General features: G+C 46.3%; 4 pseudogenes; all 4 read left to right on the top strand.

Annotated features, from left to right (window-relative positions):
• The first annotated feature begins 3,181 nt into the window (after positions 1 to 3,181).
• LOC142486547 (U1 spliceosomal RNA) lies at positions 3,182 to 3,323 on the top strand (annotated as a pseudogene).
• Positions 3,324 to 18,675: 15,352 nt separating this feature from the next.
• On the top strand, positions 18,676 to 18,848 carry LOC142486546 (U1 spliceosomal RNA; annotated as a pseudogene).
• A 1,489-nt stretch (positions 18,849 to 20,337) lies between these two features.
• On the top strand, positions 20,338 to 20,510 carry LOC142486545 (U1 spliceosomal RNA; annotated as a pseudogene).
• Positions 20,511 to 22,002: 1,492 nt separating this feature from the next.
• LOC142486544 (U1 spliceosomal RNA) lies at positions 22,003 to 22,175 on the top strand (annotated as a pseudogene).
• The last annotated feature ends 814 nt before the right edge of the window (positions 22,176 to 22,989 follow it).

Genomic DNA, 22,989 nt, shown 5'->3' with positions numbered 1-22,989 from the left:
CTGGCTGCAGGAGGGCAAGAAGAGCGCCCGGGGAAAAGAAAGATGGAAAAGGAAGAAAAACATACTCCTGCAAAAGCAAGGTGCCGTGGAGGGCTGCTGGAGGATACTGTGAGCGAGGCATCAGCCAGCAGCAGGGATGAGAGGGAAGAAGTGATCAGCCAGGTGGGAAGCCTCTCACCCAGCCCTTCCACCTACTCAGGACCGCCGGATGGGCAGGCTTCTCCAGGGGGGCAAAGCGAATCTTTTGTGAAAGAAGGCTTAGCAAATAACATGGTGTTGGGGTACAGTGAAGAGATGGAGAGAGCCCCCCTCAAGGATAACCAGGACATAAGATAAGTATGGGGGGGGGGGGGAGGTTTTCTCCGCTGGTGATATTTTGTGTTTTTTATTCTCTCAAAAAAAGCTGAATGACTTTGGTAACAGCCTCACTTACTGTGAGAAGCTTAAAAAGCTCGGCAAGCAGAGCGAGGATTTTGGACTTGGTGGCTAAGCAAAAAAATGACATTATTTGTTTGCAGGAATGTGGGATCACAGACCCACCAAGAAAAGAAGAACGGGTTTGGGGGGATTCTGTATGGTCTGGCAGTAGGGAGAGCAGAAATAGTGGGATAGGGATTTTATTTAGGGGACAGGAGTTTAACATTTGTAAATATGAAGTGATAGAACTGGGAAGGTTAATGTTTGTTTTGTTTAAGTGGAGGGGGAAATGTTTAGATTATTTAATGTTTACGCTTCGCCTGAGGAAAGGCAAAGAAGGAATTTGTTTGAAGTTTTAAATTTTTTTTGCTAGGGAGAGTCCAAACGCTTGTGATTGGTGACTTTAACTGCATACTTAATGAGGGGGACAGGGGGGGGGGAGAAAGGAGCAAGCCAGATGCTTCAGGGATTCTGTTGAAAAATATGTTGAATGATTTTAGTCTAAGGGATGCGTTCAAAGTGTGGGGAAAATGAAAAAAGGAGTTTACATGGGTTAGTGAGAGTGGAGGGGTAAAATCAAGGATTGATCATGTTTTTATTCCAAAGGGTGTAAAGGTGGAGGAACGGAAAGGGGTAAAAGTGCTGTTCTCAGACCATGTGTGTGTGCAATGCAAATTAGAACTGGAGGGGATAGAGAGGCATGGGAATGGCTTTTGGAAACTAAATGTGTCCTTGCTAGAGGAGGAGCGGGTAAGGAAGCAGTATGAATGTATGTATGTTACATTAAAGGCGAGAATGAGGGAATTTGGGGGGTGAGTGAATGGTGGGAGTGGGTAAAGGAAAAAACACAGAAGTTTTTCATCAAAAAGGTGTGGAAAAAGCAAGAAGACAGGAGGAGGAATATAGAAGGGCAATATTAAGGAAACAGTTTCTTTTTAGGCTGAGAGACATGGGGGAGATGTGGGGGAGGAATTAGAGAAAGTAAGGAAGGGGGTTAGAAAATTAGTAGAAGAGAAAGGGGAAAAATCATTAATGCTGCAAGAGTGGAAGCAGTGGAAAAAAATGAAAAATGTACCTCTTTCTTTTTTAAGAAAGCGTATTCTGGTAAAGCAAGCTTAACCCCTGTGCTAAATAAAGAGGGGGAGGAGGTGAAGGAAACAGAGGGGGTGCTGAGGGAAGTGAGGGGTTTAATAGGGACTTATTTAAGGAAAAAGAAAGAGACAGCAATATACAGTAGAGAAAGAGGAAAAATTGGTGAGACAAATTGTATGTAAGGAGAAGGTGAAAGGTGGCAAAGGAGCTCCAAGGATGGAGGTGATTTTGGGGGCAAAGTACACCCAAATTTGTATAGAATTGATTAATGGGGAAGAAACAAAAGCTGCCTGCATGGGGAGATATGCTGCGGGGGGGATGCAGAGGAAACTAGGGTTGTGTAATACAGACCTGAGGAGGCCGTTTTGTTTTGAGACACCAGAAAATTACAGGGTAATAGAGGAATTTATTAGGGAGTTTGATTTGGTTGGGGTAGAAAGATCACTATGGGATGATCAAAGAAAATTACAAGAGTGATTATAGAAAGAGATGAGTATGAAAGTGTTGGGTGGTTGGTTGAAAAGCATTTAAAAATAATGTGGAAGAATGTAAATCACAAGGGGCTGACAAACACTCAGAAGGACGTGACTTGGATGGCAGTGCCCAGCTGCCTGCCCGTAAGGGAATTCCAGAGGAAAAGACATCTAGCAGAGTCAGAAATATGCCCTAGAGAAGGATGTGGAGGAGTGGAGGACGTGGTCCATCTGTTCTGGAATTGTAGCTTTGTCAGAAGGGTATGGAAGTGTCTGGGGAAGCTGATAAAAGAGCTGATAGGGATCAGGACTCTAGAATTCAATATGATGATGTATGGATTGTGTGAGGTGGAGGGGGAGAGGAGGAGCGTGTTGTGGAAGATAATAAACTGTATACAAGAAGTGGTGTGGGATGTAAGGAATGTGTTAATATTTAATAGAGAAGAGATTGGAGTGAACGTGTGTGTGAGAGTTGTTCTGAGTAAAATGTATACATATTATCTGTTGGATGTGAAGCGGTTGGATGAAAATGAAGGAAGAGAATTATGGAAACCAAAGTGTGGAATAAAATGGTTAAAAATGTATAAAAGGGTGGGGAGAGGAGAGATTATCTGGGTTTTCCTTATAGGGATAGGAAAATGTATTATTGTTTGTGCAAAATGTATAGAAAAATATACAGGGAAAAAAAGAGGTGAAAATGTTGATGTGTTAATAGATTGAGAAATTGAGGGGTGTTTTGGGGAGAGAAAGGGAGTGTGGTGAGAGGGTAGGGGGGGGCGGGCATATGCTCTTACCAAAGGGAGAGAGAAAGAAAGCTTCCCGGAAAGGGGGGAAAGTAATTGTGAGGAGCAATAATGTGCTACGAGGGTCCGTTTGGTGGAGTATCGGAGAGAAGGGGCCGGTGCTCCCCTCTGGTGGGAGACCGTCGGAGGAAGAGCATATGGGGAGTGTGCGAGCTGGAAAGAGGGAGAATGTGTTGGATGAGGGAAAACAGGACAGGTGTTTGTCCCTGCATAGGGTGCTAGTTAATGAGGGGAAAGCGTTTTTCTTTATTATAAAATGTATTTGAATGTTGAAATATGAAATGTATTAAAAAAATGTATGGGTTGTTGTAATGAAAGGGGGGTTTGTTATTTTCCAAAAAGTAACTCTGTAAATAAATATAAAAACATTTAATAGAAAAATAAAAAAAATAATAGAAAATGATCCTGCAGGTGGCTCTCCCAGGGCGAGGCTTGCTCATTGCACTTGGAGCTAGCTGACCTCTGCGATTTCCCCACATGCGGGAAACTCGACTGCACAATTTCTGGTAGTGGGGGACTGCGTGCGCGCTCTCCCCTGTTTTTGGACTGTTAGAAAAAACAGAAACAAAAATCAACAACAACAACAACCACCACACACAGCACAGGTGTTTGTTCAGACAAGCTGCTATTGCCACTGCTTGGGCTTTGGGCCTGGTCAATAACTGTGGCATAAAAGGAGCACCCACCCACCAACTAGCCAGGTAGCAACATCTCAAACAGGGAGAAATTACAATTAAGCACCTGCGCAGACATTTAGGAATAAATTCAGGTGGATTGGGAAATACGGAAACACATATAATTCATGAAAAAAACATTCTAAACAAAAAGGGCCAAGAACTGTAGAATATGAGTCTCTGCAGCAGCAGCAAAAATGTATCTGCTGAGCGCTGCAAAAAACAATCTCTATCTATCTTTCTATCTCTCTATCTCTCTATCTATCTATCTCTATCCAGGGAGCAGCAGACAGTGTCAGCTTGCTTCTATATGTAGCCCTCTTTCCCCCCCCTAAGTGAGATTGGGGTGGGTAGGTGTATCTGACTACTTCTCAGTGTGGTGCAGTACCTGTTTGGCAACAAGGAGAGCTGAGCTTCCGCCATGGGGAACCTGGGGTATGTACTTACACTCGGTGCAGCGCCTCCACTGATGAGGGATCCCAACGGGGTGGAAGTGTGCCCTCACCAGAACAACCATACAGTAAATACACACCGTGTGAATAAACAGTATTTACTGAGCATGACTTGTAACTTCACTCTCTTTGCATAACATCAAACAATATATGAATAACAGTGCATCACTCTGAATGCATATCATCCCCTCACCCACATGTCCATCATCACATTGCCCTCAGTCTCTTGAGTGTCCACAACAGTAAAGAAAGTGTGTGTGAGGGATAGCGCTTCCTGTGTTGGGGCCCGGTGGTGCACTTAATGTATACTACCTCCATGACCAGTCCTGGTCAGGAAAATCCTTGGACGCAGCAACACCGCACAGTGATCCCACGGCGTGCTGCGCTGCTCTCTGCAGGAATCGATGCACACGCTGACTCCACAGGGAAAAGAATTTCCAGCCGGAATGATCCTTGAACACAGTCTCTGATACATGCTGTACTGACAGTCAGGTACTGTCAGACAGAAATCCTCTTGCTCTCTAAATATGGTGAAAGAGTCCCTGTCCTAAGGCCGACCCTATACCATACAGCTTCATCTGGTGTCATAGGGGACTAACTGGGCCCTGGGGTATGCCTCTACCCTAGTCCCTGCACGCAGAAGAACTCTCCCTGTAGCTTCTGTCTGATCCCAGACTCTGGCAGCTCACCACATGCAACTGCCACTGGTGATATAACACACACTGAACAACTAGAAAGCAACCCCCCTTCTTCCTATGAGGGGCCTCTCACTGACACAGCCAAATAACTGCTGTGGCTGCACTACAAAGCCACTCTGTATATTCTAGTCAGAGCACACACCACGGCAGCTGTGCCACTGACTAGACTTACACATACCTAAGGGCAGGGTCCCTATCTAAGGGGCCTTCCCTAAGAACTTACCCACAAGCCTAGTGGGGAGTGGGACCTACCTGGGACCTGTTGGTAACCTGGCCTAGTGTAAGAGCCTTGCTCCTTACACACTTCCTCCCCCTTCCTGCTCCCAGCTCCAACTGACAACGTGGTCCCCGCAACATTGTATCCTTCCTCCACAGGAGAAGCTGCAAAACCCTATTTGCTGGCTGGCTGCATGTGATGTGGGTGAAAGGGCAGTCCCCAGAGGCTGCTGGGAATTGTAGTCCACTCAGGACCTCTGTAGCATTGGGACCGCGTGCGCTATCTTTACTGCGCACGCGCGATCCTGTAATGGCTACCGCGGTGGTAAGGGGGCTAGGGGGAAGCCTGCTACACTCTCCCCCTGGTGAAAAATCCAAAGTCTCCGCTTGGGGAACGACGTCACTCAGCATACGTTTATACAATAAAAATGCAGAGCATGATATGTACAACTCATCACACTTGACTCTAAACAATAGGGTACAGTTCAGTTCACATAAAATAAACGAGGCCAGCTGAGTGTTAGCTGCTTGCTGAGACCAATTGTGGGGTGCCCCTAACTGATAATGTGGGGGTTCCTCACTTTGACTTTTGTGAGCCTCCGCCTGGGTAATCTCTTGGAAATCATGCTCTGGGGTAACAGTCATTGGTTCCGAACTACTTCCTCCCCCTGGTGGAAGGAATAGCACAGTGTCTCTTGGCCAGACCTTTACCTGGCCATCTGCGGCATGGATGCGGTAGGCCAGGAGGTCTTGACCCTTTCCTCGGTCCACCACATGGCGAATGAAACACTCCATGTCGCGCTTAGCAAAGGCAAATTTCACTGGATCACTAACAACACAGTCCTTGTCCCTAAGTACCTGGGAGGCTTCCACTGGGAAGCGAGATATTAGCAATGTCTCTGTACTCAAAGTCTCTGTTACATCCTGCAGGGGGTAAAGGGTTGATACCTTACCACTGCGGTGATTCATGGTGGCCAACAGGTCCTCGGGGACGCTGTCAGTTCCCACCTCGGCTGTCTTGGGACCTGTCCCCGGCACTTCTGGGGCAGTCCACTCACTGTCTTTAAACTCGGGAGCATTGGATCCCAGTCCTGGGACCATTTGGGTTGGAGCGCACGGGCTCACACTCAGTTCAGTCACAGTAATACTTATAGCAGCACTGGACATCATGATGTGGCTGTCTTTCCTCTTCACCTGGACGATAGGCGGTGGGTACTGGTCCACTCACACCACTGGACAGCGGTCTTCAAAGGAGGACACCTCCGTCAGGACGCGATGCCGAGTGGAGCCAATCGCCCTGGTGGCCAGACTTAAGGAGCTACTGTGCTCCGCGGTCACCTGGAACCTCACACCCGACACCCCTGGGGCAGTCAACTCACCCTTGTCGTCGTTAGGTACTGATCCCAAGCCTAGGACCGATGGTACCATCGTAGTAGGCCGGACTGGCAGTGGTAAGGCACACGGCCCCACAGCAGGCGAGCAAACGGCTCTTTGTCCTCAGCTTCACTTGTCATCTGTGGTTCCGGAATTTGAACCGAATCTGGAACCGCGGTTAGGGCGCATGGGCCCTCAGTAATTGAGGTAGGTTGGTTAGCCGCATCTTCCTCTGTGGGTTCCGTAGCACACAGCAGCACTGGTTTTAGGAACTGTGCCTCGCAGCAGGCACACTTGGGTCCCCAGCTCAATTCGCCATCTGGAAAATCACACTTGGGGCATAGGCACCTGACGTACCTTTTACCTTCCACTTTCACTACCTGAACCCCTCGTGGTCGCTGATAGGGATCAAAGTTCATACCACCAGAGAGATTAAGGTCTTTCTGTAAGCACGGGCACAAAAGAAATGTCACATACAGTCCCTCTGCTGGCCAAACACCATACAACTGCGGATGTGGTTCGCTGCATCCTGTACTGTCCTTAGTGGAGACAGCAGTTACTGATTGAGACTCACTGTGCTGGATCCCCCTGGTGGACTCCAGAGGAGGAGCACCTTCTTTCAAGGAGTGGTTCTGACTCTGCGCTGAGCCACTCACAGCGCAGGGGCGGGGCTCTGTTTTTCGCATCAGACCCGGACAATATTCTGCAACAATTTCTTGTACAGTCCTGGTGCTCGCCCGACTTGGAGGGAGCCGCCATCTTAGGTGTGACTAACTGCTTGAGAGAGCCTCCTTTTTAATCACAGTCTCATCAATTACACTATGACTCTCTGCATAGATAGGGGGGTAGCCTTCTGGTTTTCCTGACATTTCAGGGTAGATAACAGGACACCATACTTTAGTGAGGGTTCCATGGAGCAATATTTTGGATGGGCCTCCTTCTCTTATTAAAGCTTGTTCGGCCCTCACCAACACTGAGCACCACACTCCGTCTGCATCTAGGCAGCAGCCTAAGACTTTTGCACCCCATAAGCCTGGGTACTGACACAATATTAAGCAAATATCACAGGAGGGAGTGTCAGCAGGAACTCGTCCTATAGCAAGGGTTTGCGAGGGCGGGACTTGCCCCTTTAATGCCCATTCGTACACTTCTTGGCAGGATGGCAATGATAATGAGAACAACATAATTTATACTGAATTCGGGCACCCCTGGTCTGGATCTCAGCACCGCCTCCAAATGTAGCCCTCTTTCCCCCCACTAAGTGAGATTGGGGTGGGTAGGTGTATCTGACTACTTCTCCGTGTGGTGCGGTACCTGTTTGGCAACCAAGAGATCTGAGCTTCCGCCACGGGGAACCTGGGGTATGTACTTACACTCGGTGCAGCGCCTCCACTGATGAGAGATCCCAACGGGGTGGGAGTGTGCCCTCACCAGAACAACCATACAGTAAATACACACTGTGTGAATAAACAGTATTTACTGAGCATGACTTGTAACTTCAATAACACTCTCTTTGCATAACATCAAACAATATACGAATAACAGTGCATCACTCTGAATGCATACCATCCCCTCACCCACATGTCCATCATCACATTCCCCTCAGTCTCTTGAGTGTCCACAACAGTAAAGAAAGTGTGTGTGAGGGATAGCGCTTCCCTGTGTTGGGGCCCGTTGGTGCACTTAATGTATACTACCTCCCTGACCAGTCCTGGAAAATCCTTGGACTCAGCAACACCACACAGTGATCCCACGGCGTGCTGCGCTGCTCTCTGCAGGAATGGATGCACACGCTGACTCCACAGGGAAAAGAATCTCCAGACGGAATGATCCGTGAACACAATCTCCTCCTCTTGCTCTCTAAATATGGTGAAGGAGTCCCTGTCCTAAGGCCGACCCTATACCATACAGCTTCCTCTGGTGTCATAGGGGACTAACTGGGCCCTGGGGTATGCCTCTACCCTAGTCCCTGCCCGCAGAAGAACTCTCCCTGTAGCTTCTGTCTGATCCCAGACTCTGGCAGCTCACCACATGCAACTGCCACTGGTGATATAACACACACTGAACAACTAGAAAGCAACCCCCCTTCTTCATATGAGGGGCCTATCACTGACACAGCCAAATAACTGCTGTGGCTGCACTACAAAGCCACTCTGTATATTCTAGTCAGAGCACACACCACGGCAGCTGTGCCACTGACTAGACTTACACACACCTAAGGGCAGGGTCCCTATCTAAGGGGCCTTCCCTAAGAACTTACCCACTAACCTAGTTGGGAGTGGGACCTACCTGGGACCTGGGGGTAGCCTGGCCTAGTGTAAGAGCCTTGCTCCTTACACACTTCCTCCCCCTTCCTGCTCCCAGCTCCAACTGACAACCTGGTCCCCGCAACATTGTCTCCTTCCTCCACAGGAGAAACTGCAAAACCCTATTTGCTGTCTGGCTGCACGTGATGTGGGTGAAAGGGCAATCCCCAGAGGCTGCTGGGAATTGTAGTCCACTCAGGACCTCTGTAGCATTGGGACCGCGTGCGCGATCTTTACTGCAAACGCGCGATCCTGTAATGGCTACCGCGGTGGAAAGGGAGCTATGGGGAAGCCTGCTACACATATTTATGCAAATGCCATTTAAGCAGCCATGCTGGTAAGGGGCAAAGTGACAAGTGTGCCAGCAGGACAGGGCACCTCTCCAGCAGCAGCAGCAGCAGCAGCAGCAGCAGCAGCAGGTGTCAGTGGAGGTCAGAAAAAGAGAGTGCCAGCAGGTAGGGGAGATGAAGAAAGCCACCGCAGAAATATGGTGTCCCCCTGTCTGTCTGTCTGTCGGTCTCTCCGCCAGCTGAAATGACAGAGCTGAGCGGTGTTCAAAGTGATTGCTTCTTCCTTTTAAAACCACAAAGAAGTACCTTGCGGCGAAGCTTGGCTTCTCCGGGTGCTTGTTGGATGGGCGGGGGAGGGGCTTTGCTTCTAGGGAGGGGATATCTTGGATCTATGTTGTTTGACAAATATTCGCTGCTGCTGCTGCTGCTGCTGCTGCTGCTGCTGCTGCTGCACAAATGTTTGCATGGAATGGCCTAAGCTGATCCTTGCTGCAGGTGCTGGCTCAGATACTAGGCCTCAGCTACTGTGGTGCTTGCCGCTGCTGGCTGCTGCCGCTGCACCAATGACCAGGCTGCTCTCTCCACAAGGGTGACACTTGTCCTGGGACAGGGCTAGTTGCCCCCCCAGCACCATTGCAACTCATACTTACCTGGCAGGGGAGTACACTATGCAGCCATGATTCTGCGGGGGGCGCTGCTGGAGCAGGCATAGCCTTGTGCTTGGGAGGCAGAGCTTTGAAGTATCGTGTTTGGGTGGAAGACCTTTTTTTTTTGAAGAAACAGAATGGAGAATCGTGGGCAGTTTGTTCCAAACACCATTAGATTCAGACTGAATGATGCTCCCAGATTCCTGAGGATTGAGGATTTTTACAGCCAGATATTGGAAGACACACTAAAGATTGGACAAGAGGATATTTATTGCATTCAGGAATTTCCAAATCAACGTTTCTATGGCTCTTCATATATGTGAGCAATGTACGGGTGTTATGGAAAGAGCAAGGAGTGCAAAGGATGTGGACTGTATGCGAGGTGTAGAGCTGGTACCCTTGTTTGCAAGAGGAGAAGTTGCTATAATTGTGCACACGTATAACCCTTTTACACCAGAGGAAGATATTATGGTGTTCCTGTCACGGTACTGTGAGAGTGTCAAGGAAGGACAGAGACTGAAAAGCCGGCTTGGCATTTATAATGGAAAGACTAGATATTGGTGCAAGCTGAGGATGTCCCCAGATGAAGTGGGGGGAGTCATGCACCCCCCGGGGACCTTTAACATTGGAGGAAACCGGGGGTACTTGTACTACCGGGACCAGCCGCTATATTGCAGGAAGTGCATGGAGTATGGGCACACACAGGAGGGCTGTGCTAAAGAAGATGTAATAGTTTGTCGCAAATGCAGGAAGGAGGGACACCACGCTGCAGAGTGCAAGGAGCCAGCTAGATGTGATTTATGTCAAGAAACAGGGCACATGGCGAGATTTTGTGCAAAAAAGAAGTCATATGCACAGGCTGTGAGGAGAAGGGAGACTGCAGAGCGCCCAGAGGGATGGGTTAATGAGGACAGTGACTATGATAAGCGGCATGGAGTTGAAAGCAGACAGGCGACGCCCGTGGAACCAGCTGCTGAGGCTCCCACTGATGAGGCCTTAATGAGAGGTAACGCAGCAGCTGAGCAGGAGCTGCCAGATTCAGACTCAGATCTGTTTGAGTGTATGGAGGAAACACCCGTGGTTTCAGCTGAGAATGCTCTCCAGAACGAGGGCCAGGCATGGGGGGAAGCAACAGTAGAGGAGGCGGAGCCGGACACAGGAGAGGGGGAGGAGCCTGACCTGATGCAAGGAGAAGGCGAGGGAACCCCAGGACTGAAGGCCATGTATCCTGATGTGGAAGGCCTTAATCAGCAAATTACGGAAGAGGGTATGGAGATATTGGAAGGAGGGGAACGTCCGCCAAAGAGGAAGATGGAGGAAGAAAATCTTGCTCCTTCAAAGGCAAAATGCCTGGGAGGAGAAGAGGAAGAGAAGACCAGTGTGATTTTTGATTCGGGGGAGTTGGTGGGGCGTGGTGGGTTGGATGCCAGCCCCTTGTGCTCCCCGGCATATCCTTTGACGGGCGTGGCGGATGGGCAGGGGTCACCAGGAGGGCAGAGCCTTTCCTATGCGGATGAAACTGCGGCAGAGAAGTTGATGCTTGGATTTCCGTCTCTGGGGTTCCCCCTGGAGGAAGGTGCTGGACAGAGCTAAATATATTTTTGATAATTGTTACTTGGGATTGTGCCTTTTTCATGTCTCGCTAGTATAAGAAGAAATGACTTTGACGCTGGCGTCGTTAAATGTACGAAGCTTAAAGAAGCGTACAAGAAGAGTGAGAATATTTGACTTACTGGCAAAAGAAAGATGTGATATTTTTTGTTTACAAGAATGTACGATCACTGAACCCCCAAAAGAAGAAGAGTGGGTGTGGGGGGAATCTGCGTGGTCATGTTGCCTAGAGAGCAGAAACAGTGGGATTGGGATATTATTTAAGGGGAAAGAGTTCAAAATATGCAAATGTGAGGTAATTGAACCGGGAAGGTTATTTTTTGTTTTGGTGAAATGGAAGGGGGAATGTTTCAGAATATTTAATATATATGCAGCTCCAAAGGAAAATCAAAGGAGGTTGCTGTTTGAGAAACTTAGGTTGTTTTTACCAGGAAGAATGAAAACTTTTGTGTTAGGAGACTTTAATTGTATAATTAGGGAGGGGGATAGGGTGGGGGGTGCAGACAGGAGTAAGCCTGACAATTCTGGGGTACTGTTGAAAACAATTATGTGTGATTTTTCTTTTAGGGATACTTTTCAGGTGTGGGGGAAAGAAAAAAGGGAATTCACTTGGTTTTGTGAGAGTGGAGTGGTAAAGTCTAGAATTGACCATATTTTTATTTCTGAAGGGTTGAAGGTGGAGAGCTGGAAGGGGTTAAGAGTACTTTTCTCTGACCATGCATGTGTTGTATGTAAAATAGAAGTAGAGGGAGTGGAAAAGTATGGAAGGGGTTACTGGAAACTTAATGTTTCACTATTAGAAAAACCTGGGATCAAGTTTCAGTATGGGAAATTGTATGTTTATTTAAAGAGGAGAATGGGGGAATATAAGGGAATACTGGAATGGTGGGAGTGGGTAAAAATTGAAACAAAAAAGTTTTTTAATAGGAAAGGTAAGGAGTTGGCAAAAGAACAGGAGGAAGATTACAGGAGGGTGATCCTGAGAAAACAGTTTCTCCTCAGGTTAAAAGAGATGGGAAAGGATGTGGAGGGAGATCTTAAAAGGGTTAGGATGGAGTCTGAGGAATTACTGGAAAAAAGAGGTAGAAGGATAATTCATGCTGCAAGAGTGGAAGCGGTTGAAAAGAATGAAAAATGTACTTCCTTTTTCTTTAAAAAAGCATTTACAGGGAAGTCAAGCCCAATTCCTGTGTTGAATGAAGAGGGGGCAGAGGTAAAGGAGACGGAAAAAGTTCTGAAAGTTTGTGAGAATTTTTATTCCAAATTATATGAGGAAAAGGATCGTGATATGTCCTTAGAAAAAGATTTAGTTGAAAAAATTGAGAAAAAGCTAAGTAAAGATGATCAGGTTTTCTTGGTGAGAGATTTAAACAGCGAAGAATTAAATGAGGTAATAAGGAATGGAAGGAAAGGGAAATCACCTGGCAAGGATGGGTTACCACATGAATTTTACTCCTATATGTGGGACATAATTAGAGAAGAGGTATTTAAGTTATGCAACACAATTTTTAAGTTAAGAGAAACGCCGGAATCCTTTAAAGAAGGTATAACTGCATTAATATTCAAAAAAAAGGGGGACAAAAGAGACCTTAAAAATTGGCGTCCCATAACCCTGCTGAATTCAGATTATAAAATTGTGGCAAAAGTGATAATGCAAAGACTGAAGCCTTTCTTATGTAAATTGGTGGAAGAGGAGCAGGTGTGTGGTGTACCAGGGAGACAGATAATAGGGAATCTAATTCTCCTGAGGGATTTAATTTGGTATTGTTTGGAACGGAAACAACCACTAGTTATTCTAAATATTTATTTTGAGAAGGCTTATGACCTTTTGTCTCATGCCTTTTTGTTTAAATTCCTGGGAAAGTTAGGAATACCAATGGAAATCGTTAGATGGATAGGAAGTTTATATAAAGGTATTAACAGTAGAGTTTTAGTAAACGGCTGTTTTACTGAGAAAATTTGGGTGAAATCAGGGGTAAGGCAGGGGTGTCCTCTGTCCCCGTTGGCGTTTATTTGCGCTATAGAGCCTTTGTTGCAAATTATCAGAGCGGACAAGGTGGTGAGAGGGGTTGAAATCCCAGGGAGTGGGGGAAGAAACATCAAAGTCCTAGGTTACATGGACGACCTAACCCTGGTGTGTACTACACAGGCGGCTCTTCATAGAGCGCAGTTACATATTGATACCTTTTGTCATGCTTCAGGGCTGAGAGTGAATTGGGGGAAAAGTGCTTGTAAGGCCTTTGGGGATTGGCATGATTTAGGAAAGTGTGGGATCCCTGTGGAAGGGGAACAGCTAAGACTGTTAGGGGTTTATTTTGATGAGGACTTTACAGGGGAGTCAAATTGGGTAAAGGTAGGGGAAAGAATAGAAAAAAAAAATCAATTTTTGGACCCTAAGGAAGCTTTCTATGGAAGGGAAGATATTGGTGACAAAAGCGGTGTTGGTACCAATTTTGCTGCATATAGGGCTGGTGTTTCCCCCCGCGGCAAAATGGATTAGAAAAATTACTCAGTTTTTGTTCATGTTCCTGTGGGGGTCAAAAAATGAGAGATTAAATAGAGAAATTGTATGGAAGGAAAAAGGGAAAGGTGGAAAAGGGGCCCCCAGGATAGAAGTTATCCTGGGAGCAAAATATGCCCAGCTCTGTATAAAGAGAATTCAGAGTGAGGATACAAAGGCGGCCTGTTTAGCAAGGTATGCGGCAGGGGGTATGTTAAGGAGGCTGGGACTGTACAGAACAGATTTGAGGAGGCCACTCTGTTTTGTGACCCCAGATAGTTATAGGGTCATCGAACATTTCATAAGAGGTTTTAATTTAAGGGATGTAGAAAAGTCCTTATGGGAAGATCACAGGAAAATAAGGGCTGTGATTCTGGAGAGAGACAGTTATGAATGCTGCGGAAATCTGAATATGTCACAACTAAAACTGATGTGGAAGAACATAGATTTCAAGGGTCTATCTAATATTCACAAAGATTTTGCTTGGATGGCTGTGCACAAGTGTCTGCCAGTCCGAGTCTTCCAAAAAAGGCGACGTATGACAGTTTCGGATAGGTGTCCAAGGGAAGGGTGTGGTGGCGTAGATGACATAGTACATTTATTGTGGAACTGTTCTTTTGTGAGGGCTGTGTGGAAAAACCTAGCGAAGCTAATTAGAGAACTAGGAGGAATCCATATATTGGAGTTTAATATGATGCTTTATGGGTTAAGTGAGTTAAAAGGGGAAAAAGGTTGGGTATTATGGAAAATAATAAATTGTGTAAAAGAGGTTGTGTGGATGGTAAGAAGTACGATGATATTCAATAATGAAACGTTAGATGTGAAAGCATTTACTAGGATTATTTTAAGTAAAATGTATACATACTACTGTTGGATCAGAAAAGGTTGGGGAAAATGGAAAGTGATGCATTGTGAAAAGTGAATAGCTGGAATAAGATGGTTATGTGTTAGAAGAGTTACTAGAGAGAAGGAGGAGGAGGGGTTTGTAACTTGTATGAATTTAAAGTATGTTTTGTCAGATCGTAAGGCAAAAGGGGATTGTACATCGTGAGATAATGTGAATTACCTTACAGTAGTACAGTCTGGGTCCCTTTACGTGGAGTTGCCAAAAAGTCTGTAAATTTAAAAAATGTGTTGAATAAAAAAGTTAAAAAAAAAAGGCACGATCCTGCAGGTGATTCAGATACTAGGCCTCAGCTACTGTGGTGCTTGCCGCTGCTGGCTGCTGCCGCTGCACCAATGACCAGGCTGCTCTCTCCACAAGGGTGACACTTGTCGTGGGACAGGGCTAGTTGCCCCCCAGCGCCATTCCAACTCATACTTACCTGGCAGGGGAATACACTACGCAGTGTCGAAGCTCCTCTGCATGGTACCAGCTGAGACTGTGTCCCCTTGGCCCTGGATCATCGCCCCTTCGGGGGCTTAAGATCCTTGCTGCTTTTGGGGGGGCACGCCATCTCGAGCGACGGGAGGCGATCGGGAGCGAGAGAAAGTGAAGGGCCGGCGCCTTTGCCTTGTGGGATCGCTTGAAAGGGCTTAACCCACCTGCTGCAATTAGGGCGCCACACCTGACCTTAAGAAGGAGAGAATGGTGGCAGGAGCCCATTTGAGAAACACCATCCGACTGGAAGTCATGATGGAGGAGCGAGACCGGGCGGGTCTGAGCTTTATCGTGGAGGAGCTGTTATGGAAGAATATCGGTTTGGACAAGGTGGAAATACTGTGCCTGCAAGACTTCCCTCGTCAGGGAACCTATGATTTGACCTTCTTCCAGGAAGGAGTCTGCCTCAACGTCTTTGAGAAGCTGAAAGGAATGTCGGATGATCCTGAGATGATAGGAAGAGAGACCAGTAACGGTTCATGTCTATAACCCATGGGTGGATAAAATGGAGATCCAGATGTTTTTGCGACAGTATTGTACCACCATCAGGGGTGGAATTGACTTACATAACGCTTATGGGATCTTTAATGGAAAGCGAAGGTTTTGGGTGCGTTTTAGACCAGATCCCAAGGGAGTGGGAGGCGTGAAGCACCCTCCCTCCAGTTTCAGAATCGGAGCAATCCGAGGGTACCTGAATTATCCAGGACAGCCAAAGTACTGCAGGAGGTGTTTCCAATATGGACATACACAAGACGAGTGTAAAAAAACAGACGTGGTATGTCGGAATTGTGGAGAAGAAGGCCACACGGCGGCGAGCTGTGCGCTCCCCAAAAAATGTGACCTTTGTGGTATTCGGGGGCACTTGGCACGACAGTGCACAAAGAAGAGGACCTATGCACAGATGGCAAGGCGGGAGGGGGAGGCGGGTATGGAACAGATGCTATTTGATGTGGAGGAGGATACACATGATTTTGAAACTGGGCAGGAAAGACGAGAAAGAGATGCCCAGGAGAAAAGGGAGGAAGATCTTTTCCTTGACTCGGTTGCCAAAAGCGTTGGTGGGGAGAAGGAAAGGGGAGACGTTGATCAGACTGTGGGTAAAGGTGGGGAAACAGGGGGAGTAGAAGTAGAAACCCTGGTGGTGGGGAGTCCTAGTTGGGCAGAAAGTATGGAAATACAAGATGTACAAGAAAAGGGGGAGATTTCCCAAGAGGAGGTGGAGGAAATGGAAGTAGGAGAGAAGAAATCACAAAAACGGAAAAATCAGCAAAGAAAAGAGGTTAACCAAGATAGAGAGGAGGAAAGTAGAGGAGGACCCAGGGAGAAGGTTGAGAGGGTATGTGGGGAACAGGCAGAAGAAGTACCAAGTAAGAGTACTTTACAGGAGAAAATGCTAGAGTTTGAGAAGGCAGTAGGGGAGGTAGAGTTTTGGACAAGAATTTTTAGAAAACAACATGTAGGGAGTACAGAACAGCAAATAATAGAGAGGCTAGACAAACTAATGCATCAAAGGAAAAACATTACAAAAGGGGAATACGAGGAATTGAAAAAAGAGCATATACAGTGGGTGGAGATAAAGGAGGGCAGAGCAGTCCCAATCGAAGGAGGAGAGGAAAAGTTTTTATTGGGAGAAATTGAGGATATTAGTGAGGAGGAGGATATTTGTAAGGAGGAGGATATTCGGGAGAAGAAGGAAGTGAAAAATCAGGTTAGGTCCCCAGAGGTGACCCTTGTGAGCTCGGCAGAGGTGACAGTGGTGGAGGAGACCCCGGAAAGTGGTATGCCAGTTAAAAGGGAGAATGAGGGTAGTGAAGTTAAGGGATACCCAGGTGTTGTAGAGACACAAACTCTGGGAATTGCACCGGTAATAGCTGGGAGTAGTGGGAGTGATTGGGGAGAGATCTCCTCGTCCGAAAGTGAAGGAAGTGGGGTGAAAAAACACCTAAGTAAAAAAGAAGAAGGGGGGAAGACAACCAGTATGCCAAAACGGAAAGTGGGGGGGACAAGTAGGAGTGGAAGTGAAGGAGGAGCAGTATCAACGTCAGAGAGTGGGAATGGTAAAGTCCGAAAGGACAAAGAAACTAGCAAATTTTGGGACGAAATTGTGAGTATGTATAAATCAAAAGTAGCAGAAAGGGAAATTTTAGAAAGTGCAGAAGTCATGATAAAAACAAAAAACTTGGAAGCACAGAAGGAAGTTCTTTTGTGGAGAATACGAATGAACCTCAGATGGGGGGAAGAGTATAGGAAGATGCAGACAGAAGCAAAAAAATTGGAGGTGAAAAAAAAAGCAACATGGAGTAAAGAAGAGCAAAAAAGATATAGTGAGATAATAGGTAAACTAAGAAGGATGGATGAAGAACTAAAAAAAGAAATAGCAGAAAGGGGGGTGCCATAAGATAAAGATACAGAAAATAAAAGATATTGGGTATGACATGCTTTAGAGAATGGAGAAAAAAAGTGTGAAAGTACGAAAAGCCTAGTATAGGATTGGGGAAGTAAGTTATGGTTACGTATTGTTGTATCCTATGCACTGTAAGGAATGTATAGTGTTGGTAAAGGGGAGGAGGAAGGGAATAAAAAATAGAAATGTAAATGGTTGGTTTTTGAAATGGAAAGAATGTATGATAATTGATGGAATAATGGTGTTTTTTTCTGATGTGTCTAGTGGGGTATGGAAAGGTAAAAGGAAAAATAGAAATATAAGCGAAATGGAAGGAATGTAAATAGAATTATATAATGTAGGGATTTTTTTGTAAAGTAGGGGGTGGTTTTTTTTGTTGGAATTAGAAGGTTTTCGTGAAGTATCTGAGATTATTTTTAGTATTGGAAAATTATGAAAGAATAATTTTTAATTATACAATGTTGCTTGTAAAGTTATTATTGATTGAAAAGTTTTCTTATTTACTGTTTGTAAATATGTGAATGTGAAAAAACATTTAAAAAAAAAAAAAGCCACGATCCTGCAGGTGGCTCTCCCAGATTGCAAACTATCTGCTGAGTGGTGCAAAAAACAATATCTATCTATCTATCTATCTATCTATCTATCTATCTATCTATCTATCTATCTATCTATCTATCTATCTATCTATCTCTATCCAGGGAGCAGCAGACAGTGTTAGCTTGCTTCTATATTTATGCAAATGCCAGGTAAGCAGCCATGGTGGTAAAGGGCAAAGTGACAAGTGTGCCAGCAGGACAGGGCACCTCTCCAGCAGCAGCAGCAGCAGAAGCAGCAGCAGCAGCAGCAGCAGCAGGTGTCAGTGGAGGTCAGAAAAAGTGAGTGCCGGCAGGTAGGGTAGATGAAGAAAGCCACCCCAGAAATATGGTGTCCCCCTGTCTCTCCGCCAGCTGAAATGACAGAGCTGAGCGGTGTTCAAAGTGATTGCTTCTTCCTTTTAAAACCAAGAAGAAGTACCTTGCGGCGAAGCTTGGCTTCTCTGGGTGCTTGTTGGATGGGCGGGGGAGGGGCTTTGCTTCTAGGGAGGGGATGTCTTGGATCTATGTTGTTTGACAAATATTCGCTGCTGCTGCAGCTGCACAAATGTTTGCATGGAATGGCCTAAGCTGATCCTTGCTGCAGGTTCTGGCTCAGATACTAGGCCTCAGCTACTGTGGTGCTTGCCGCTGCTGGATGCTGCTGCTGCTGCTGCCGCTGCACCAATGACCAGGCTGCTCTCTCCACAAGGGTGACACTTGTCCTGGGACAGGGCTAGTTGCCCCCCAGCGCCATTCCAACTCATACTTACCTGGCAGGGGAGTAAATTATGCAGCCACGATCCTGCAGGTGGCTCTCCCAGGGCGAGGCTTGCTCATTGCACTTGGAGCTAGCTGACCTCTGCGATTTCCCCACATGCGGGAAACTCGACTGCACAATTTCTGGTAGTGGGGGACTGCGTGCGCGCTCTCCCCTGTTTTTCGACTGTTAGAAAAAACAGAAACAAAAATCAACAACAACAACCACCACCACCCACAGCACAGGTGTTTGTTCAGACAAGCTGCTATTGCCACTGCTTGGGCTTTGGGCCTGGTCAATAACTGTGGCAAAAAAGGAGCACCCACCCACCAACTAGCCAGGTAGCAACATCTCAAACAGGGAGAAATGACAATTAGGCACCTGCGCAGACATTTAGGAATAAATTCAGGTGGATTGGGAAATAGGGAAACACATATAATTCATGAAAAAAACATTCTAAACAAAAAGGGCCAAGAACTGTAGAATATGAGTCGCTGCAGCAGCAGCAGTAAAAATGTATCCCTCTCTTTCCAATGTCCACCTCTCTGGCTGATTGTTTTCTTTTCTTTTTTTGGTTTGAGATACGAATCTCTCTATTATTATACTGAGATAAGTGCAATACACAATGTATAGGTGATTTCAAAGTCACAATTGTATGTTTGATGCCTTTTGAAATATTGTATAAAGCAGCACATTTACAAACAAATCTGGATTCATTTTTTTTTTTTTTTAAATGGCCGTTCCTTGCAGGATATGGGGTTTTTATTTCACCCCCTCCCCACCCTAGTTCTACATGGTATGTATGGGTCTCTGTAGCCAGACCACCCCATGTGATGATATCACAAAGGGAGTATACAGTACGTTCTAGAGTTTCTAGGCTCCAAAGTAACAAAGAGCGGCATTTAAAACCAACAGATTGCAAACTATCTGCTGAGTGGTGCAAAAAACAATATCTATCTATCTATCTATCTATCTATCTATCTATCTATCTATCTATCTATCTCTATCCAGGGAGCAGCAGACAGTGTTAGCTTGCTTCTATATTTATGCAAATGCCAGGTAAGCAGCCATGCTGGTAATGGGCAAAGTGACAAGTGTGCCAGCAGGACAGGGCACCTCTCCAGCAGCAGCAGCAGCAGCAGAAGCAGCAGCAGCAGCAGCAGCAGCAGGTGTCAGTGGAGGTCAGAAAAAGTGAGTGCCGGCAGGTAGGGTAGATGAAGAAAGCCACCCCAGAAATATGGTGTCCCCCTGTCTCTCCGCCAGCTGAAATGACAGAGCTGAGCGGTGTTCAAAGTGATTGCTTCTTCCTTTTAAAACCAAGAAGAAGTACCTTGCGGCGAAGCTTGGCTTCTCTGGGTGCTTGTTGGATGGGCGGGGGAGGGGCTTTGCTTCTAGGGAGGGGATGTCTTGGATCTATGTTGTTTGACAAATATTCGCTGCTGCTGCAGCTGCACAAATGTTTGCATGGAATGGCCTAAGCTGATCCTTGCTGCAGGTTCTGGCTCAGATACTAGGCCTCAGCTACTGTGGTGCTTGCCGCTGCTGCTGTTGCTGCTGTTGCTGCTGCTGCTGCTGCTGCCGCTGCACCAATGACCAGGCTGCTCTCTCCACAAGGGTGACACTTGTCCTGGGACAGGGCTAGTTGCCCCCCAGCGCCATTCCAACTCATACTTACCTGGCAGGGGAGTAAATTATGCAGCCACGATCCTGCAGGTGGCTCTCCCAGGGCGAGGCTTGCTCATTGCACTTGGAGCTAGCTGACCTCTGCGATTTCCCCACATGCGGGAAACTCGACTGCACAATTTCTGGTAGTGGGGGACTGCGTGCGCGCTCTCCCCTGTTTTTGGACTGTTAGAAAAAACAGAAACAAAAATCAACAACAACAACAACCACCACCACCCACAGCACAGGTGTTTGTTCAGACAAGCTGCTATTGCCACTGCTTGGGCTTTGGGCCTGGTCAATAACTGTGGCATAAAAGGAGCACCCACCCACCAACTAGCCAGGTAGCAACATCTCAAACAGGGAGAAATGACAATTAGGCACCTGCGCAGACATTTAGGAATAAATTCAGGTGGATTGGGAAATAGGGAAACACATATAATTCATGAAAAAAACATTCTAAACAAAAAGGGCCAAGAACTGTAGAATATGAGTCGCTGCAGCAGCAGTAAAAATGTATCCCTCTCTTTCCAATGTCCACCTCTCTGGCTGATTGTTTTCTTTTCTTTTTTTGGTTTGAGATACGAATCTCTCTATTATTATACTGAGATAAGTGCAATACACAATGTATAGGTGATTTCAAAGTCACAATTGTATGTTTGATGCCTTTTGAAATATTGTATAAAGCAGCACATTTACAAACAAATCTGGATTCATTTTTTTTTTTTTTTTAAATGGCCGTTCCTTGCAGGATATGGGGTTTTTATTTCACCCCCTCCCCACCCTAGTTCTACATGGTATGTATGGGTCTCTGTAGCCAGACCACCCCATGTGATGATATCACAAAGGGAGTATACAGTACGTTCTAGAGTTTCTAGGCTCCAAAGTAACAAAGAGCGGCATTTAAAACCAACAGATTGCAAACTATCTGCTGAGTGGTGCAAAAAACAATATCTATCTATCTATCTATCTATCTATCTATCTATCTATCTATCTATCTCTATCCAGGGAGCAGCAGACAGTGTTAGCTTGCTTCTATATTTATGCAAATGCCAGGTAAGCAGCCATGCTGGTAATGGGCAAAGTGACAAGTGTGCCAGCAGGACAGGGCACCTCTCCAGCAGCAGCAGCAGCAGCAGCAGCAGAAGCAGCAGCAGCAGCAGCAGCAGCAGGTGTCAGTGGAGGTCAGAAAAAGTGAGTGCCGGCAGGTAGGGTAGATGAAGAAAGCCACCCCAGAAATATGGTGTCCCCCTGTCTCTCCGCCAGCTGAAATGACAGAGCTGAGCGGTGTTCAAAGTGATTGCTTCTTCCTTTTAAAACCAAGAAGAAGTACCTTGCGGCGAAGCTTGGCTTCTCTGGGTGCTTGTTGGATGGGCGGGGGAGGGGCTTTGCTTCTAGGGAGGGGATGTCTTGGATCTATGTTGTTTGACAAATATTCGCTGCTGCTGCAGCTGCACAAATGTTTGCATGGAATGGCCTAAGCTGATCCTTGCTGCAGGTTCTGGCTCAGATACTAGGCCTCAGCTACTGTGGTGCTTGCCGCTGCTGCTGTTGCTGCTGTTGCTGCTGCTGCTGCTGCTGCCGCTGCACCAATGACCAGGCTGCTCTCTCCACAAGGGTGACACTTGTCCTGGGACAGGGCTAGTTGCCCCCCAGCGCCATTCCAACTCATACTTACCTGGCAGGGGAGTAAATTATGCAGCCACGATCCTGCAGGTGGCTCTCCCAGGGCGAGGCTTGCTCATTGCACTTGGAGCTAGCTGACCTCTGCGATTTCCCCACATGCGGGAAACTCGACTGCACAATTTCTGGTAGTGGGGGACTGCGTGCGCGCTCTCCCCTGTTTTTGGACTGTTAGAAAAAACAGAAACAAAAATCAACAACAACAACAACCACCACCACCCACAGCACAGGTGTTTGTTCAGACAAGCTGCTATTGCCACTGCTTGGGCTTTGGGCCTGGTCAATAACTGTGGCATAAAAGGAGCACCCACCCACCAACTAGCCAGGTAGCAACATCTCAAACAGGGAGAAATGACAATTAGGCACCTGCGCAGACATTTAGGAATAAATTCAGGTGGATTGGGAAATAGGGAAACACATATAATTCATGAAAAAAACATTCTAAACAAAAAGGGCCAAGAACTGTAGAATATGAGTCGCTGCAGCAGCAGCAGCAGCAGCAGTAAAAATGTATCCCTCTCTTTCCAATGTCCACCTCTCTGGCTGATTGTTTTCTTTTCTTTTTTTGGTTTGAGATACGAATCTCTCTATTATTATACTGAGATAAGTGCAATACACAATGTATAGGTGATTTCAAAGTCACAATTGTATGTTTGATGCCTTTTGAAATATTGTATAAAGCAGCACATTTACAAACAAATCTGGATTCATTTTTTTTTTAAATGGCCGTTCCTTGCAGGATATGGGGTTTTTATTTCACCCCCTCCCCACCCTAGTTCTACATGGTATGTATGGGTCTCTGTAGCCAGACCACCCCATGTGATGATATCACAAAGGGAGTATACAGTACGTTCTAGAGTTTCTAGGCTCCAAAGTAACAAAGAGCAGCATTTAAAACCAACAGATTGCAAACTATCTGCTGAGCGGTGCAAAAAACAATATCTATCTATCTATCTATCTATCTATCTATCTAT

This window comes from Ascaphus truei, unplaced genomic scaffold, assembly GCF_040206685.1.
Source record: "Ascaphus truei isolate aAscTru1 unplaced genomic scaffold, aAscTru1.hap1 HAP1_SCAFFOLD_943, whole genome shotgun sequence".
In the NCBI taxonomy this organism is placed as follows: Eukaryota; Metazoa; Chordata; class Amphibia; order Anura; family Ascaphidae; genus Ascaphus; species Ascaphus truei.
Note: the sequence above shows the minus strand (reverse complement) of the source record. Positions and strands in the feature narration are given on the sequence as shown.